This window comes from Rhea americana, unplaced genomic scaffold, assembly GCF_003343005.1.
Source record: "Rhea americana isolate MKP2758 unplaced genomic scaffold, rheAme1 scaffold_321, whole genome shotgun sequence".
Classification (NCBI taxonomy): Eukaryota; Metazoa; Chordata; class Aves; order Rheiformes; family Rheidae; genus Rhea; species Rhea americana.
Window position 1 is genome coordinate 734,761 of NW_028186448.1, and position 18,234 is coordinate 752,994.

An 18,234-nucleotide genomic window follows, 5' to 3' on the forward strand; every position below is an offset into this window, starting at 1 on the left:
TCGCCCCCATCTCTCAGCGATCCCCCACCGGCCTCTTCTTTTACCCCCTTTTTTTCCTGGGCCGCTCCCACGTGTCCAGGCAGTGCCAAGCTGTCAGAAAAGCCAGCTGTGTACCCAGGGCACGGCCACCCAGTCCGAAAGGGACAGTCCTGGAATCGACAGGAAGGTTTTCACCTCCATTTACCTCTTCTTTCTTCAGTATTTAGTTCTGTAAGTCTTTTTTTTTTTCCTTTTTTTTTAATGCCCAGAATCCTTCAAGGCTATGAAAATAATCAGCTGTGTGCATACCCCAAGCGGGTCTGTACTGAGGCTGCTTTTTTCCAAAAGTTAACCCTCATGCAATTACTGGTGTGGCTCTGCTGAAGATAGCAACCTCAGTGTCTGTGGAGATAAGGGTTTTTCAGGCATTGCTGTTTTTTTGAATAATTAACAATAGTTTGGAAATACTAGCCTTTGCAAATTGTGTACTGAACAGAGGTTTACTTCTCCATTTTTTTTCCAGGGAAAACACAGTCTTTCAAATAAGTTTTTACTGTGACTTCTGCAGCATAGTACCCATCTCAGATGGCAACACGAGGTACAGCCCTGATGGACACGGTAACCGAGAATGGGCCCTGTAATGCCAGCTAAGTAGCAAGGTGCCAGTGGGACTGAGGTGGCTCACTGTAGGTCCAGAAGTACATGCTTAGGATTTGCTCTGGACTGGTATCTGAGCTGAACTCTAATTGCTGTAATTGCTTTCTGGGATGGAGATTAAAGGCAACTGGATCTAATTCTGGCCATACTGCTCTCTAATGTGTTAGTGGCTACGGAAATTGGGATGTCCCAACTTTTCGAGCCTCCTCAGTTCAATCAGGCTTTTCTTCTCTGAATATGTTTGAGGGTACATCTTACCTGCCCAAATTCCAGTTTCCAAAACTTCCTAATGTCCTCTTTTCAAAATATTTTATTTTCCAAGCAGAGCATGGAATAACTCCTGCTTTCTGGATTACTTGTGTGTCAGATGTGAAGCCTTACAGTTGCTTTTTGTGAACAGAAGACCAGGAAGAGTCAGAAAACAGTCCATAAAATGTACAACAGATTCTGTGATTGCAAGATCAAAGTAATGGATTGCCTTCAAGTTTGCACATTAAAAACTCCTCGCTGAATTGAAAACATACTGAAGAAACTTCAGGTCAGGAGGTCCATTTTTACAAAAGTTCATACAGGTTGTGAAAGGGAGTGTGTCTGAATAGGATGACGAGGCCATATAGTCCTCTTTTTCACTGGGATGGTGCTGTACTGTGGCAATTGCAGCAGCAGCGGAAGCAAATGATTATAATCATAAATGTTCTAGGTGGGAAATGCCTTCTAGATTATCTGCTTCTCTCACTCTGCTAGTTTTCATTATTCCCTGCCGGTTTTGACTGCCTTATCATCTGGAATGAAGCATCTTAGTAGTACACACACTCCTGCAACACTTCTTTGCTCAAGGCAATATGTTCCTTTTAATAATGCAGTGTTACTGGGCAAAGACCTTTTCTGGAATTCTAGGGGAGAAGGTCATTCATGTTCAGAATGGAATGGAGAAAAGGAATTTGTAGAAATTGAGGAGTTTGGGGATGCAGTATCATATAAAGGGGAATGCAACTGTATGTATATAATCAGTATATATACTTATATCCATTTCTGAGTTAAGGAACAAAGACCTGAAGGAGTTAATGACTGGGTGATCTGCCGTATAAGTTACTCCTCCTACAAGTCACTTGTGTGTGTGCACCATTTTGACACATTTGATACTTTTTTATATTTTCAGCCATCTAAAAACACAATATTTTAATCAAGAACAAACATACATAGTTAATATTCAGGCATAAGCAAAGCAAGACTGAAGTCTTTGTTCTCTCTGTTCAGGTGTTTTTTTGAAAATGAAAAAAGTTTTTGGCCAGAGGTTTACAAGTTCAAAATACTACTCATGACAGTGGACACGGAGGCCACCTATATAACACGCTCAATACATGTCATGCACTGGAATCCTATTCCTACACTTGTACAGATGGCTTTCATTTTCTGCAAGGTATATACTTCATTGCCCATTAGATCTCTTTCCCTCTGCTAGTCTTTCTTTAATCAGCTAGACTATTGGCTGGGTAGACATGTTCTAGCTGCATACTCTTAATGATGCCATCATCGTCGATTTGTTGTGCCGAATGCATTGGGAATGCCATACAGCACAGTGATAGTGAACTGAAGGAAAAGGAAGAGATCGATCCTGTCTCTGGGTTAAAATGAAAAGGAGGATTTTTTTTAGGTGAGGTGGGATTCCCAAATCCATTTCACACTAACCTTCTTTCACCTTCCAAACAAATCTTCTAATTGTGGAGGGAAGAAATAATTGAAGAATCTATGGGAGAGATTTCTGTGGACCAGGCAGCTGGTTTTAATCTGGGACGCTCTCCCCTGCTCCACTCCCCCACTCCTTCATTGGGAGCAGCATCCCCCACTTCGTACAAGGACAGCAAAGGGCCTCATGTCCCACATTTTTAGTAAAAATAGCAGCTATTTTCTTTAATCAGGCAAAGGGAAACCACAGCACTGAGTTCTTGATCCCTCTGGTTTCTGGGCTGCGTCTTTTGAAATTGAAAGTTTCAGGCCCTATTCCAGACTTCATGGTCTTTCTCCCATTTCCTAGTGTCGGCACGGCGGTTCTGACACAGCCCATTCGGCTGAAGCCAGACTCAGTGGCAACCATGGGCCATAGGACACGGAGGAGGGAAAATGAAGCCTGTTGCATAAGAAAGTGTTCCTTCCAGATGATGACTTGGCAGAACTGGTGCTTCTGCAAGCCACATTATCAGGCTAGAAGGGCAAATTACAGACTATAGGCATCTCGAAAAGTCTATTGTGTGGGTGTGCGGAGGGAAAAGAGAAAATTCCAGGAAAACCAAATTTTGGTCACTGTTGTCCACAGATAGTCAACTTCCTGGCTTTGGCAGTAGACAGCACAGCAATATTAAAAAAAGGAAATTCCTTCAAAGTAAAAATAAAAAAAAAAACCTGATGGTTTCTAGGCTTCCAGGATCTCAGACCAGCAATGTTATTCTTTGCTGAATCATAAAAGTGGCTCATTTTTTTGGTTTGATGATGATGAGTTAAAAAGAGTCACCAGCAGCTGGAGCTTTTAAAGGAGCAATGTAGATGCAGGTCTGATTCTCAGCTGATGGTCAGCTAGTATCCTGCCTTAGCCTGGGTCAAAGTTAAAGCCATTTATCAGGCTGGTTATTCAACTGTAAGCTCTTCTCTGAAGAAAGGTTTCAGCTAGCAATGTCACTTTGCATCAGCAGTGGGCCTGGCCCTAGAGGATGTCAGCAAGGGGTCAGTATCTTTTCTACATTGCTTTCTGATGTGTATTTTATAGGTATGTTTCATCCAATTTTGATCTACCAGGAGCGAAGCCATTTTCTTTCTTGGTCATATTGTAACAACAGCATCATCAGTGATATCAAAATAAAACTGTTTAACATACATGAAGGACCTGAAAATGAAATCCAGTGAGCAAGTAACTATATAATTTGCTGTAGGAAATCCCCAAAATAAAATGAAAAACAGGTACCATTTTGTGCATGTGAGAGAAAGCGAAGACAGTATTTCACCCTTGCTGTTTTAGAGTTTCTGAGTGCTTCGCAAATCTTAATCTGTTCTATTTCACATCTAGTTTCCCCTAAAGCAGAGAGAAATTGCAACCATTCCTAGCAGGAAAGAGTAAGGACTCTGGCACACAAGGGACAGCAAATCGTGCTCTGGTAGTTTGGTGTCAGTGCTGTGGATGCCACAAGTCCTTGCCCCTTTCGAAAGAGGGGGCTGAGCTTATAGTTTGTCCTACGCCCATAAGCTGCTGATAGGGACGGGCTGGTATTAGCAGGTCAGGCTGTGGGGCACACACCTTCACCTGCTGCACTGCCGCAGCGGGGCAGACGGCTGCGGGGAGGCAGCATGCTGGCCCATCGCAGACGTTTGCTTTCGTGCGCATGAATCAGAGCCCACAAGGACAAGGAGTTAAGTCACCTTCCCAGACTCATTCAGTCATTCCCTGGTTCAGCGGGCAGGAGAGCCGAGGCGTTCCTGGTCCTGGTCCCATGCTTAAACACAAGACAACTGTCTGCCCTCATAGCTGTTTCTCTCTCTTTTCTCATATCTTACTTATTCTTTACTTAGAGAAATACTTCCATTGACTTGAAGGGAAGTTTGGTTGAGTGCAAGTTCAGCATTGCAGGATTTGACCCAGGGGATATGTTTCCTAATAGCTTTCCTATTACTGGCAACCACTGCATTCCCTTTCCTCGGACTTGGGCAGACTTTTGAGTACAACTAATTAGTTCAGAGTGATATCATCTGAACACTGAATCTCAGCATGCTTAGATGTATCCAGTTATGATATATATGAGCCTTCTGAAGAAGAAAGCTTGTAGCTTCAAAGGTCAAAACACAGCTTTTCTACTAATGTAATAAATATCCTTATTAGAGTGCCTCTTGGTACAGTTTGGATGAATTGTCTATTTAAAGCAAAATAAAAGTGTGACTGTTGATACTGCTTGGATTTATGCTCTATCCAGCACTTTTATGTCTGAGTGTGCCTGCTCCTGGGGTATGTATCAGTTTAATAATATTAGTTCTTTAGGAAAGCAATTGTTGGATATAGAGGAGTCCTTCACTTAAGTAGCTTGCAGGACAGGACGGAAAAGTGATTGGAAAGAGGTGTGAATGGAGGCAACGGACATATTTATACATAAGGACTTAGCAAGCAATTCACTACGTCCTTTGGAAAAATCATTTAGAAGAAAATTTCCAGAAGTGGCTATGGCTTTGGATTATCTTCATTTCTGAGCACTTGAGATAGATTTGACTCCAGTGGAGCCCAGCCAGTTTGCACCAGCTAATAATCTGGGCCAACAGAGATTTAAATGTAGTTTCACCCGACTTTTTATGAAAAGCATTAGAACAATTTTGTCTTCATCTGTCATTTTAGCAGCTGTTTTTCTGCCTTAGTTCCCTTTTCCTAACGAAATCTAAAATTAAGTCACATTTTCATTGACTCAAACTTGTACCAAAGTCAGCCATCCCCAGGTGAATGTTCAGTTTTGTTCCCAAATCAGGCATTTTAGAAACCAGACAAATTCAGTTGGTAAAGACAGAAAGAAAGATTGTAGAAAAAAATGTAATGCTGAAACCAATAAATTTCAAAAAGCAAACTGCGCTTGGAAAGCCCCCGGTAGAAATATATTTAGTTCATTTCAGGGGATTATCTGTGGTTGCCAATTTATGCAAATTGTTAAAAAAAAAACCTGCACTGAAATTTTACATATAAAATACTTCTTTTTTACAACATCCTTCCCTTGTCCATCCTTCCTGCCTTCTCCTGCCCTGCCCAGAGTTGATCTTATTGCCTACGTCTTGTTCACCCTATTCTGTAGATTAGTTGCGTGCTTGGGTTTTTCTAAGAATTTTTGGTTGCACGGTATTTTTTCATTTGATGTGGCAACCCCAGTGCCTAGCATCTGTTTGCCAATGCAAACTGCCATTCAGAGTTGGCAAAAAGGGATTTTGCGATGGCTGTAGCTAAGAAAGCACCAGTCGTGCTGGATGAAGTGATGAGGAAGGAGGGATTGGCCCAGCTGGAACAGGAGCAGGGAGAAGGGAAAAGCTCGGAAAGCTGAGCTCGGTGCTCCTGCTGCAAGAAGTTGCAAGGATTATCCGCTATTAAATTGTTTGCAGTGCATCCTGCCTGTGCATCCCAACCCTTCGCTGCACGGGAGCATCCAGCCAGATTTTCCAGGATCTTGCATAGGCAAAGTGGGCAGCTAAATCACTGCAGTAGGGCCGGAGCTGGCAGGCATTCAGAAGGCAAGGCAGTGTGCCAAACTGAGCACTGGACTGACAGTCAGGACAGCTAGATTTTATTCTTGACTGGGCCTAGTGTTCAACAGGGATAGGCACTGGGCAGGTCTCTGCACAAGTCTGGATTACAGGGCTGGTCTTGGTCCCATTTATGGGAGCAAAGAGCATTATGTGTAGGATGGGGTGCTGCTGCCCAAGCAATGGGGTGGAAGGGGTGCTTGGAGGGAGCGTGCCACCCACTGCCTGGTGCTGAGCTGGAAACTCTATGGACAACCTCTGAGCTGGGGCCAGTGATGGGAAAGCAGGAATCTCATGAGATCAGGGGAGTCTGTGCTAGATCTGGTTCCTCAGAGGGAGGGTTTTGTGCAAGAGAGGACTATGCTGGGTGTACGTGTGTCAGACAGAGAGTTTTTTGAGGAGAATAAAACAACTGTTACCCTATTTACTTCACCCACTTATGGCGCACCTGGCTTGCTGGTTCCCTTCTAGCACAGGTCAAGTATACACTGCAAGAGTTTTGAACTAGAAGCAAACCCTTCCAGGCGAGAAACCTTTGCCATGAGCTTACTGGCTACACTTGGTTCACCCTTGGTGTAACTGGAAGGAAACATCTTGTATCAACACTGCATCAGCCTGCCAGAATATGCCCACGCAGCCAGAGTGTGCAGGGCTCTGCCGCTGTCACATCCAAGTCACCAAACATCCATCATGAGTAACTGCAAGTGCAGAGCGCCCTGCATGTACTCCCGGGACGATCTTGCCTTGCGTGTCCATGCTATCCAAGCTCCTCTTCACACAACTCGGGCAGGGCTCATGCGAGTAGGGCTCTGTTTCCTTGTGTCCTGCTTGCCAAAACATGTCCCATACTTTGGTCTTGCACAACCCAACACGGACACTTCAAGATTGAGCTGCAGCCTGGAAAACTGCTAGTAATAAGGACAGAAAGTGCAAGGCTGGGAGTCTACGTCTGCTGCTGTGTCTGCTCTTCCCTTCACAGGGGAAAAGTTGAGTCTGAATTTTACTTACTGGCTGTAATATTTGTGGCAGGGTGGATTTTTGACAGCACAGTGGGGTTATTAGCAGCTGTATGTCTGTGCATACTTGGACTTCCTGTGCATCGCAGACCCTCTACTCTGAAACCCTGGGGACAGTCCCAAGAGTCCAGTGTCTTTGCTGTCAACCTGGCTGTACCACAGTAAGTCAATGCATACATACTGTTTGTATCCCTCTCTATGCTAGGCAGCGAAGAAGTACACTCATCCCTCTAGCTCAAATTGCAGATCAAAAGGAGGAAAATAACCTGGCACTTCTTTAAGGACCTACAAACCTGGACCTACAAAAAACCAAGAACCTACAAAAAATAAAATGCAATCCACACCACAGCAAAGGCTATAGTTAGAAGATAACCTCCAGATTATAAGGCAAGTCTCTTTCTCTAAGTATTAGACCATGCTCCAAAAGAATACCTTTCTTGAAGGCACAAATGTCACTGTATTGCTTATGATCCTCAAACCCAGTTATTTCTATCTATCTCGATTGAGTCATACAGATCAAATCCTTTGAGATGCTAGCATCCATAATAAAATATGAATGTATTGCTCCCAGCAGTTCTGGTAGTTATATATTATCTGTGTATGCTTCTGTGTTCATAACCATTGGGCAAGCAGTATCTCCACTATATGTGGGCAGAGCTTTGGTGGACTGATTCCAGTATTACAGTGGTAGCCTGATACGTTAACCATTTCTTCCAGCCCTATGGTTCTAGTCTGCATTTGCTCTGAGCCTTACAGCTTAGGAGTTACTGCTCCTATCTGTCCACCCTTCCCTCTCACAGCATCATAGAAAGAAGATATTTATCCCCTCCTAAACCACATCATAAGCTGAAACCATAGTGGTTTACATGGTTGTGCTGTGCTGGAAGAATTGGTGCTGTGTCCTATTCAACCATTTCTACTACAGAGCCAGGCCTTAGCCACCCCAGCTGTACCCATCACCAAAAGCAAGTCAAACACTCCAAACAGGGCACTTGGAAAGAGTAACATGCTGCTGCATTTCCCCTTCACCCTCCCCTCCCCTCGACTCCAATTAGCAGCTTGCACTCATGCCCAGTACACATAAGGCAGAATTACTGTTACTCTCACTTGACTACAAGAGCCTGGGTAAGAGAAATTCACATCTACTACAATGCAACATCAAAGTGAGACTCCTAGCGGGATATTGTCTGTAGCAATTAAAATATGAGCTTCCTTCCCACTGTGAACTGACAAACAAATAGGTTCCTGCAATCAGGCATGAGTGCTTCTGAATTTATTTTTGTACCTCTACAGCATTTTTTATAAGGTGAACTGGCAGACCATGTCCCCAAAACAAGTGTTAATGTCTGGATGGTGAACAGCCTGCTGCATGTGTTGGGTGCTGGGCCCAGACCTCTTCCAGGAGTGGAAGACCTGAAAGCTGGCTTTTGGGGATATGCTGTACCCTAAGTGGCTGCTGACACAAGAATTAACGTATGCTATATAGTGTATACTAAAGAACTCATCATTGCTCCAAGTCTTTTGAAACTGCCCCAGCATCAGCAACTGGAGGAAGCACTGAAGGAGAAAAGTACTACCCAGGAGATGGTAGTACTTAGTAGACCTGCAAAGGAATGAAGGAGCATCACCGCTTATAGTAAAGGAAATGGCAGCAGGGAGCACGGAAATGATTTGCTCCTTATTCCCCACCAGATGAGTGCCAAGCCTGGACAGAGAGCCTGCAATTTCCAAGTCCTAGTGTGCCACCCTGGCACTGCTGCAACTGAGCAGGGCATGTGCATAACCAAGGCCTACTCAGGCACGTTCTCATGTGCTTAGTGTTGTGACACTGCTCGCTCGTTCTCTCCAGGTATCCATCCATATGGCACTTGCACATATTTTCCACCGCTCTGCAACGCAGGGCTGTAAAGATACTGAGCATTCTCTTGCTCCTCTCTTGGGGATTTCCTACAGCCCCACAAATACGGGCACCTTCCAAAAGAAACTACCACTGTTGACTCCTCTTCACCTCTTCAGCAGAGGAGCCTCCCTGCCCTATGCCCATCTTCCCAGCGCCTGTCCAGACACAGAGCAATGATAAGCGCAGAACTGCTGAACTGCCCCATCATCAGAGCCGCTGATTATCTGCACAGCTCAGGACAGGCAGCAGGGAGCCTGGGGCTTGCCAGGCTTACTAGGAACCGTAATTACCATTAAAATGTCCTCTCCTTCCTAATATATTTAAGCCAAAGCCCATTGCAATCAGCAGAAAGATGCAGGCCCAGCAGCTTTAGAAGAGGCTGGCGATGCAGGAACTGATGATGCTCTGTTTTGGACCTGTACTGTGTTATGCACAACCAGATAAAAGGCTGTTGCAGGGGCACTGCACGGACTGTCTAGCATGCCAGAGGATATGATCTCTCTGGAAAGGAATGGTCCTTTCCATCTGAAAACCTATGATGGTATCACAGGAGCATGTGACATAGATGAACACATGAGGAACGTGGGGACACGGAAATGCAGGTCATCACGGCCCAGCAGGTGCAGGCTGCGCTGCCTTGGCTGTTTGTCGACCTGGAATGCCCCTGCCTTTGTTCTGCAAGTGTGAATTTTGAACAGAGATCTCTAGAGTCAGAGTCTCTCCTTTGGCTTTTCCTCTGTCTGTGTTTTGGACTGACTCCTCAGTTTCAACCTGCTCTCCTGGCCAACCTGAACTTGTTAATGTGACCTTAGAGAGAAGAAAAGGAGGAATACCGCTATATCACTCAACGCTCCAGTGCAAGCAGGAGAGAACTGAGAGGCTGGAGAGCTGCAAACAGCAAGTGAAAGAAGCATGCAGAGAACTGGGCAAAGCAAGCAAGATGAACTGCAATACTCTGCTCATCCTGTGACAAATGTGTGAGGCTCAGCTGGCAAGGCGACAGGAAGAAATGGCCCCATCAGACTCAGCCAAGGAACTTTCATTTCCCAGGCTGAGCTCTGAATGGCTCACACAATGGAAAGCAGAGTGACTTGTTTCTCCTCCCACCTGAGCTCCAAGGGCTTCTTGCATTCAGAAAAGGCAAACATCAGATTGGCAAGACATTTTGACTTCCCAGCGCAGGCAAAGTCAAGGAAAATGCTTGCATGCTTAGAGAGCCAGAGACGGAAGAGGGAGCAGGAGAGAAAAAATCAAAGCTAGATCAAGGGCTAAATTCTCAAAGGTGCTCAGCAGCCGGGAGATCCCTTTGATCTCAAGGCAGTGGTGGAAGAAGCAGGATCCATATTATTATCAGTGTTAACGGGCTTTTTTGAAACCTACTCTCTCCCTTTGTGTGTCCAAGATGAAGATTTCACAGAGGCATGATTCTGCCTGATTTAAAGGTATAATCCTGTGGTCATCAATGTAATGCACATTGAATGCACACTGAGGCCAGTTTTCTGACCAGAGGCTTCAAGAGACTCACCCTCCCTTAAAGCTGCCATCTGGGAACACACACCGGCCCCAGGGCACTCCGAAATGATTTGGCCATCGTCTTCTGGAGGACCTGGCCTCTCAGGTGTGTGCTGGAGTGGTCTTGCCCTGTTCGGCAGCTGACAGGCCATTCATCCTCATAGCACAACGTGTGCGGGTAGGTGTGTGGGAGGTGGCACAGGCAGCCTTTCAACAGCAGTTTGGGCACTCACGAGACCGTCAAACACGTGACACAGTAGCTCCATTCCTGGGAAGTGGTGACTGGGAAGTTCAGCTCCCATCTTGATCCCAGCAAGGCTGGGGAGTGCAGTCAGTTCGTAGTTACCTCAGAGAGTTACCGAAAGACCCCAGGCCTTCCTTGCCAGAAAAGGATGAACTCCTGATTGCTACAGACCGGGAAAGAACAGGAGGCTTGACAGGGATGTAATCAACTTCAAAGGGGTGGGAGAAGACAATAAAGAGACCTCACAGCTACTTAAATCTGTTCTACGCTATGCGATTCAAAGGCATTAGCCAAGGCAACCAGAGTGACTCCGGGCTGAAGGTCCCTTTGAGGAAACAGCTACTGAAAGAGGACTCATCTCCCTGCCTTATCCTGGAAGTGGCCTCTTGGGAGGTTTGGGGGTGACCCTGGGGCATGGGAGAGGACAAAACATGACCCTCTGTCAGCACTTGCTTGGGAAAGACGTTTCCTCTGCATTGGCTGTGCTCAGCGAATAGCCAGGCAACAAGGAGACCCGCCGGTGCCGCCACCACCCTGCAGAGGCCCGAGGCTCCCTTGTGAAATCCGTTGGCTTGCCTGGCTCTGCTGAAGGGCATCAATGCATCACTTGCTATTTTGGACAGACCCCCTTTCCTGTGGTCACGCTCCAGGGCTGAAGAGTTGTACGCAGATTTGCAGTTACCACTTGGCTGCCTGGTTCAAGATGCAGCTGTTTGGTCACTCAGGGGAATCAGTCAGTCCTCTCTCATACATACAGGATTAGCAGGTAGCTCCCTTGTACCCAGGAAAGGACGAGGCAACGTACTGCTGCATAAAGCACAGCTGAAACAGAAGGGCTTAATTTTGGAACAAAAACTGTGACCAGCTCAGTGGAAGCAGGAGCAGATTCTACTTGAAAAAAAAACCTCTTTGCTGGCAACTGTAATGAAAGGAATAAGATCCGAGTCTTCTTAGCAAACTGCTGGGACTGGGAGTGTTTGAAAGGTTTCCTAGAGACAACAGTACAGTGCATGGAAATGTTTTCCATTGCAACAGCACTCCTACCTCGTCCCTCTCACTGCACCAACCTAAGCATGACCTTTTGGGGTTTGACAGCTAACAACCAGTCCTGGCTCCTGCCACTTCCTTTTGAGCCTGCAATGCCAACTTCTTGTGATTCCTAAGGAAGATTATAACCCAGAAATAGGGCTTGGACATTCTCTGGATATCAAGACTATCTTGTATTATAACAAGCCTGAAAGGAGATGTTAAACCACACCAGCAAGAGTTCTTGTGGGAGGTAAATTATCCCTAGTCTACTTACTGCCTTCCTCTGAGTCAGCTAATAGTGGCTTCTCTGGGAGACAAGACACAGTTAAAGGAGCCTTAGGTCTGATCAGCACAGCAATTTTCTAATTATCTATTATATTTTAAAGTACCTATTTTTTAGGTATCTTAGCAAGTCTCTCAGAGAGAGGAGCTTTATCCCTCTTCCCCAGCTAATATGGTGTACAATAAAAATGTGTAGTAGATGTTCACAAAGGAAAGAAGAGGTATGTATTGGAAAGAGCCAAGAACTTGGCGTCAAGGCTCCAGAGTTCATTTCCTGGCTCTTTTGCTGCCTTGCTTGGTCGCCTAGGCAGACCACTTAGCCACTACATGCTTCAGTTTCCCTCCAGCCAAATGAGATAATGGTGAAAATCCAGCAGAGGGAAGTACGTAAGTCTCCATTGAATTCAGTGGAACTGTTGCCAGATATTCCAAAGTGTACGTGTACAAGTGGAGTTCAGGTACATGCTTTTATTCTGCACTTACCTGGCAGTGAGCCTGCTCTATTCAGGTGTTTATTCATTAATGGTGTTAATTCCTTAATCATGTTAAAGATCTTCAAGATGTTAGAAAATTTCCAGATGAAAGATGCTACAAGATTATCTTTTCAAAACACCTCTATAAACCTTCAGGCAAAGGATTTGATTCTCCCCAAAAATGACATCCACTAATGGAATGACTTGGATCAGACCCTTGGAAAGGGACCTAATAATTAACTTGGTGTAAATTAATCAGCTTCAGTCAGAATTTAGAGACTTTAACTGCCGAGCACTAGCTTTTGTAGTGACAGCTCCCAGAAAGCACTCTGAAGTGGCCTGCCTAGCCGCAGTGGTACAAGCCCCAGGGTTTGGGACGAACAGCTATTATTTGCCTTAAAATGGATATAAAAGTACCCCTGCCCTGAGATCTGAACCTTTTTAGCTGAGTGCCATATATGCACACAAGGAGAGACTAGAGAGGTGCCAGCCTTACTAGATAAGGCAGACAAAGGCGATGCATGACGAACTGACTGCAAAGGGACGGAAAGCAAGAACGATTTAGCATCTAGTTTCCTGGGTGAAACCCTCTCAGCCCAGGCTGCTGCCAGAGGGGCAGTCACGCTTTGCCCCTCCTCAGTGTCAGTTCTTGTCCCTTCCTTGCACTGGGGCCAGCCTTTGTGCTAACTGCCCCTTTTGGATACGGTTAACTTCAGCTATATCAGGGACAGGAGGACCTGGTTGACTGCAGAGCTGCACTAATGTTAGTGCCACAATAGGGAGTGGGAAGGAGCAAGTGCAGTCAGGGGTATTCTCCATTTGCTCCATCTCCATCTCTGGATAACAGCTTTACTCCTTTCACCATGCAAAGGATATTGCTGTAGCAATACCATTTAAGTATAGTTATATTTAAATTAGTATATATGTAAAATAAAACCAGTTATTATGAAGCATCTCACGTGGGTACAACAATTAGGTTGCCAGAAACCTCCCAGAGCTCAGGGAGGATTTACATTGGTGAAGCATGGACTAGATCTGCATCTCCTGAGCCTCAGTGCAGTGGTTACCAGCTCAGGCAGCCATTCTAGGGAGTAAACAGGTACACTGAATAAGTGATAGCAGTAATAAGGGAAACGCTCATTACCTTGTGATGTGCAGGAATGGAGACTACTGCAGTTAATTAAAAAAGGAAATCAGAGCTGAGTCACTAGAGCCTAAACATAGAAGAAAAAAAAAATACTTACCTAGGGAAAAAATAATAACGATATTCTCAAGGCCCCACAAAGATAACTATCACAGGCTACACCCCAGCTGACCCCATGTCACCCTGGTGCATGGCTACTGAAAGTGCAACTCCTCAGCTGGCAGGGTGGGGCTGCAGACATCTGTACCAGGGATCCATTCCTCCGCCCGCCCCAGCATAGCTGGAAATGGCTTGAGAGAAAGAAAAACCTCAGCAAAACAAGAAACTTTAGAGGATGTTTTTCTCTAAAGAGCTGGGAAAGTGCTTTATTTTCTACCTGAAAATAAACATATATGTATTTTATATTCTGTCCAGTTGCTCTGTGTCCCCTTGTTCATCTCAAGGTCATGCTGTCCTGCCTGTATACTGTGCTTTGTGGTACGGAAGAGGCAGGATTTGGCTGTGATCACAATAAAGGGGATTTTTTACTGAGGCTACTGGACATAAACACACCCTGTGGTCCTCTCTGTCTGTCTAGGCCTCGTCTATGCAGCTTAGGCTTACCGCAATGGGTCTCCCTACGCTGTGGCATGGATTGGAGCTGGGCAGGAAACATTTTTCCCATCCCACAAAAATGTTCTTGTTGTGCATCAGGATGAACCCAAGACCTTTCAGAGTTTCTAGCCTTGTTTTCTGAACATATGGGCCACATGCAATCTTCCTATGCATGTCTGTCATTCTCTCCTGTAAATTCTCAACCTTCTAGCCAAGTTCAAGGCCAAGATCTGCCCCTCCAGACAATTCTGAATCCATGCTCCTCATGCCCAAGGGAGATGGCTACAGCCAGTGGTAGTCAGGTCACTCTTGTCCTAGTATATACTTCTGTGCAGGTAGAGAAAAAACATTTTCCTCAGGGAAATCTTTGCATTAGGGAATTTCAGCCAGCTCCAGCAGGGGTCCAGGGAGCAGGAAGGTGAGCTGCTCACCACCCATGGTTGCCCACCTGCCATGGCAGAGCAAAGCTGAAATGCAGCTGGCCAGCCAACCCTCGGGGGCAAGGGGCATCCTGGGCTCTGCAAGCAGCAGGGCATAGATTGGTGGCAGCTCTTCTCCAGCACTCCAGCCTGCAAGCAAGGAGCTTGCAAAGGCCACAAATGCTCCCTTGATCCTTTAGCGAAGCCTCCCCTGCTCACTGTCCTTGGGGCAGTGCCCCATCACAGGCCACACAGACCCCCACCCCTTCCTTTCTCCACTGCTTTGCAGAGAAGACTTCCCTTATTTTTTTTTCTCTCTTCGCTGCTATTTCGCTGGTCTTTACCAGACCATTGCAGATGGTGTCTTTAGGCCTCAATGCCTAATCGTGCATCCCAGCTTCTGCATTATCTGAGCCTTGGAGGCCACCCTGTGACACGCGTCCGTGCCAGAAAGGTCAGAGATAAGCAAAAGATCCTTTTGTGCTCCTGTCTCCCTGCCTGTCTGGGTTTCTTAGAATCTAGCTGCCTTCAAAAGGAGAAAGAAACCAAACAACTGCACGTGGACAGTGACTGATAGTGCCTCAGCGAGCTGCTCTGCTCGCACTATGTCTTTTAATGCGCAGGAGAGGAGGGGGAGGTTGTCCTGAGGTATTGGCAAGCCCGTGTGCCTACACACAGAGAGGGCAAAAGGCTGAGCGCGGGGAAGAGCTGGCTGCACTTTCAAAGGTAGCTACGCAATCAAAATTGCAGGCCAAACAGGCAATCAGCTTGCGTGGGAAGGTTTGTACTGGCAGAAGAGAATCCTCTCCTGGCCTCTAAGAAGTAGAGTTACATTGCATTAGTGCGTGTGCGCTGCTGCAGGCTGCCCTGAAAGTCAGTAAGAAGAGGAACATTAGGAGAGGATGAGATCCCTGCTGGTGCTAAGAGCTAGCACGAAGCCTCGGACTCACCTCCATGCCCCAAGCGGAGTTTGTGGCAGGTAGGAGGGGACAAGCTCTGCTGAGCACTTCGCTCATGTCTAGACTGAATCACACAGAGAAAAATCCATTGCTGATTATCAGTGCTGAGCCGGGGAGGGTCAGTTACCAGAGAGATAGCACCGGAGGGGGCTGTGAACTGGATTACGGAACTGAACTAGGCGAGAGTAGCCCCCTGCTTTTAGTCAGTGACAAGTTAGAGGTTACTTTGCTGATGGCAGGATGGAGAAATAAGGTTGCACTAATCACACCTCCCTATGCCTATGTATTTTAAGATGTGCTTAACTTTATTTTCATTGCAGCTGCTGGGAGTTTTGCTCGCAGCTTAGGTCAATAATGACAGCTTTGGAAAATCCCATCATTGCTGTTTAATGACTTGGAATTAGTTAATATTTGTAAAATGCTTCAACAACGTAGATTTGTCCAGCAGGATACTGCTACTGCTTCTGATGTTGATGTGGGGAGATTAGGAAACTGTGGGATACATGTTTAACTGATAACTGGAACAAATGTAGGTGTCCCTGCCATTTGTACTGCGTAACCCTTCACCCTTCACTGAGGGTGGAAGTGAAGAGTGTGAATCACAAAGAGAACAGTTGAGTGAATTTGTGTTCATCACTCCTGGACAGGAATACACTTGCCCTCACTGTACAACTGAGGTCCTGCGTGACTCTTGACAAACTGCTTCCATGCAGTGTGCCTCAGTTTCCCCTTCTGTAGTTGCTTGAGGTTGATGGGAGGGGACATTCATGGAACTTATTATTTTTATAATTGATGCATTTTCTTATGTTCTATTTTCTTTCCTTTTTTTTTAATTCTTGACTAGGCATATAAACACCAGCTGCCCAAGGCTACAGTGCAGAAAGTCAAAGGCGTATGTCGTTGATTTATGAGGCCTCCATTCAGTTCAATCTGCCTCCCCCTGTAGTTCCCATGGGAAAAGTTGCTCTTCACTTCCTATCCAAAATCTCTTGTATGGTATGGCTGTGAGCTGTTAGACAACCACCACTTTCTACCCTTGCAACAATTTTCTCAGCAGGCAAAGTGAGTTGGATGTGCTGCTTCTCTGTTATGCTGTGCTGAATTTGTTGAAGAAACAAAGACAGTGCCAGGTTAATAGGAAATGCAAACACTATGGTTTTGCTTATTAGGGTGGTGACCAGGTTAAAAAGCCTGGTTATCCAAAACAATGCAGAATGCGGAGGAGGAAATCAGCATGTGCAAATGTTAATGGAAAACATCCTACATTCACAGAGCACCCCTGCCACTGTAAACGCCTGCTAGACCACAACCTACAGAAACACTGAAATATCCAGTCCCCCTCTGCTCCCAGGAGAAAGACTGGTCCCACAGCCAAAGGCTGGGATAGGACCCAAGAGAGCTGGGTTCAAGCCCAAAGGGTTGCGTAAATCAGCAAGTCTGTCTTTGCTTCAATCCTCGTGCTTTAAAATGGACACAATACCTAAGATATTTATCGTTCCTGTTCTGACTATCTCATCTTCTTTAGACCATCACTTCCTAGCCCTGGTGACGATGGGGAGGGCTGTGCAGAGGTGTAGCGTCTCCCCACTGCAACACAAGAAGGTGCTAATGGAGTTGCTTTAGCCTCTTCATTCCCCTGGTAAATCCATTCTGTTTTACTGTCTCTACATACAGCGCTTTGGAGAACCTTGCTGGCTGAGGCCCGTAGTACTTACTGCAAATATAATAACTGCAAATATAGATATATAATACATATCTATAATAACCTCCAATATTGATATTTGCAATTTAGTCATCTTTGCAGGGGAAAAACATTTTTTTGCAGAGACTTCTCAGCCTCCTCCCAGGGCAGCTCCTTTCTCCTACAGCAGTGATCTCCTCCATATCACCGTCAAGGCTGTTATGCAATGAGGCCAAGTATCTGCATGAATTCTTTCAGGACAGATTAGTACATGTGAAAGAGAGGGAAGACACATGTTCATCAAAATGTCAACTATTACTGTAAACATATCAAACTAGAGACACCAGAAACGCTAACTGTATTCCCTGGAACCTCCTACTTGGGTCATCCTGCCGAGAGATGACTCGCTTGAGAGCAGATTTTACTCAGCTCAATATACCAGTTTGATGTCCATGGAAGCTGTAGATCTTTCATTTTCAGGCATATAGAATTTGATATTACCTCTAATCCTAATTAGCTAATAAACTCTCCAAGCTAGGGACTATGTGTTTGTACTTCTCTGAACCTGACAGGACTCTGCTTCTAGATGAGGCTTCGGATTTGCTGCAAGACAAGGACCAGACTCCCATCTTTCGAAACTGTAACTCCTGGCTGATTCCTCCACTGATGTGAGCAAGAGACAGTGCTCAGCAGTCAGTGCTGTGCAGGCTACCATTCCTGCGCGCCAGCAGCTGAGACAGCTGGATACGAAAGACTTAGACACTGGGCTAACGTTTGTCATCAGTTATGCCCTTGAGACCTCATTGATTTCAAAGGGCTCCCATGTGCATCATGCAGCAGATTTCAGCCCATTCAGCTCCACAGTATGCAAACTTATTTTTACCACCATTTAGCTGACACATATGTTAGAAGTATGCATAAATGTTGATATACTTCCTGTAGGGTGTAAGTTAAGGAGAAAATAGATGCTCAGCAACGATCTCTGCTCACCTGCAGAGATTGATGGTTGGATGCACAGCTGACAACTACAATTGTGCTCTAAAGACACACCAATTTCCACTCCTCATCTCTTGTCACTTCTTGCACCTG

At 45.6% G+C, this 18,234-nt stretch overlaps 1 protein-coding gene across 1 annotated transcript in view; it reads right to left on the minus strand.

Moving 5' to 3' along the window:
* CCND3 (cyclin D3) overlaps positions 1-18,234 on the minus strand; it is a 51,107-nt gene that overhangs the window by 17,288 nt on the left and 15,585 nt on the right. The window lies entirely within an intron of this gene.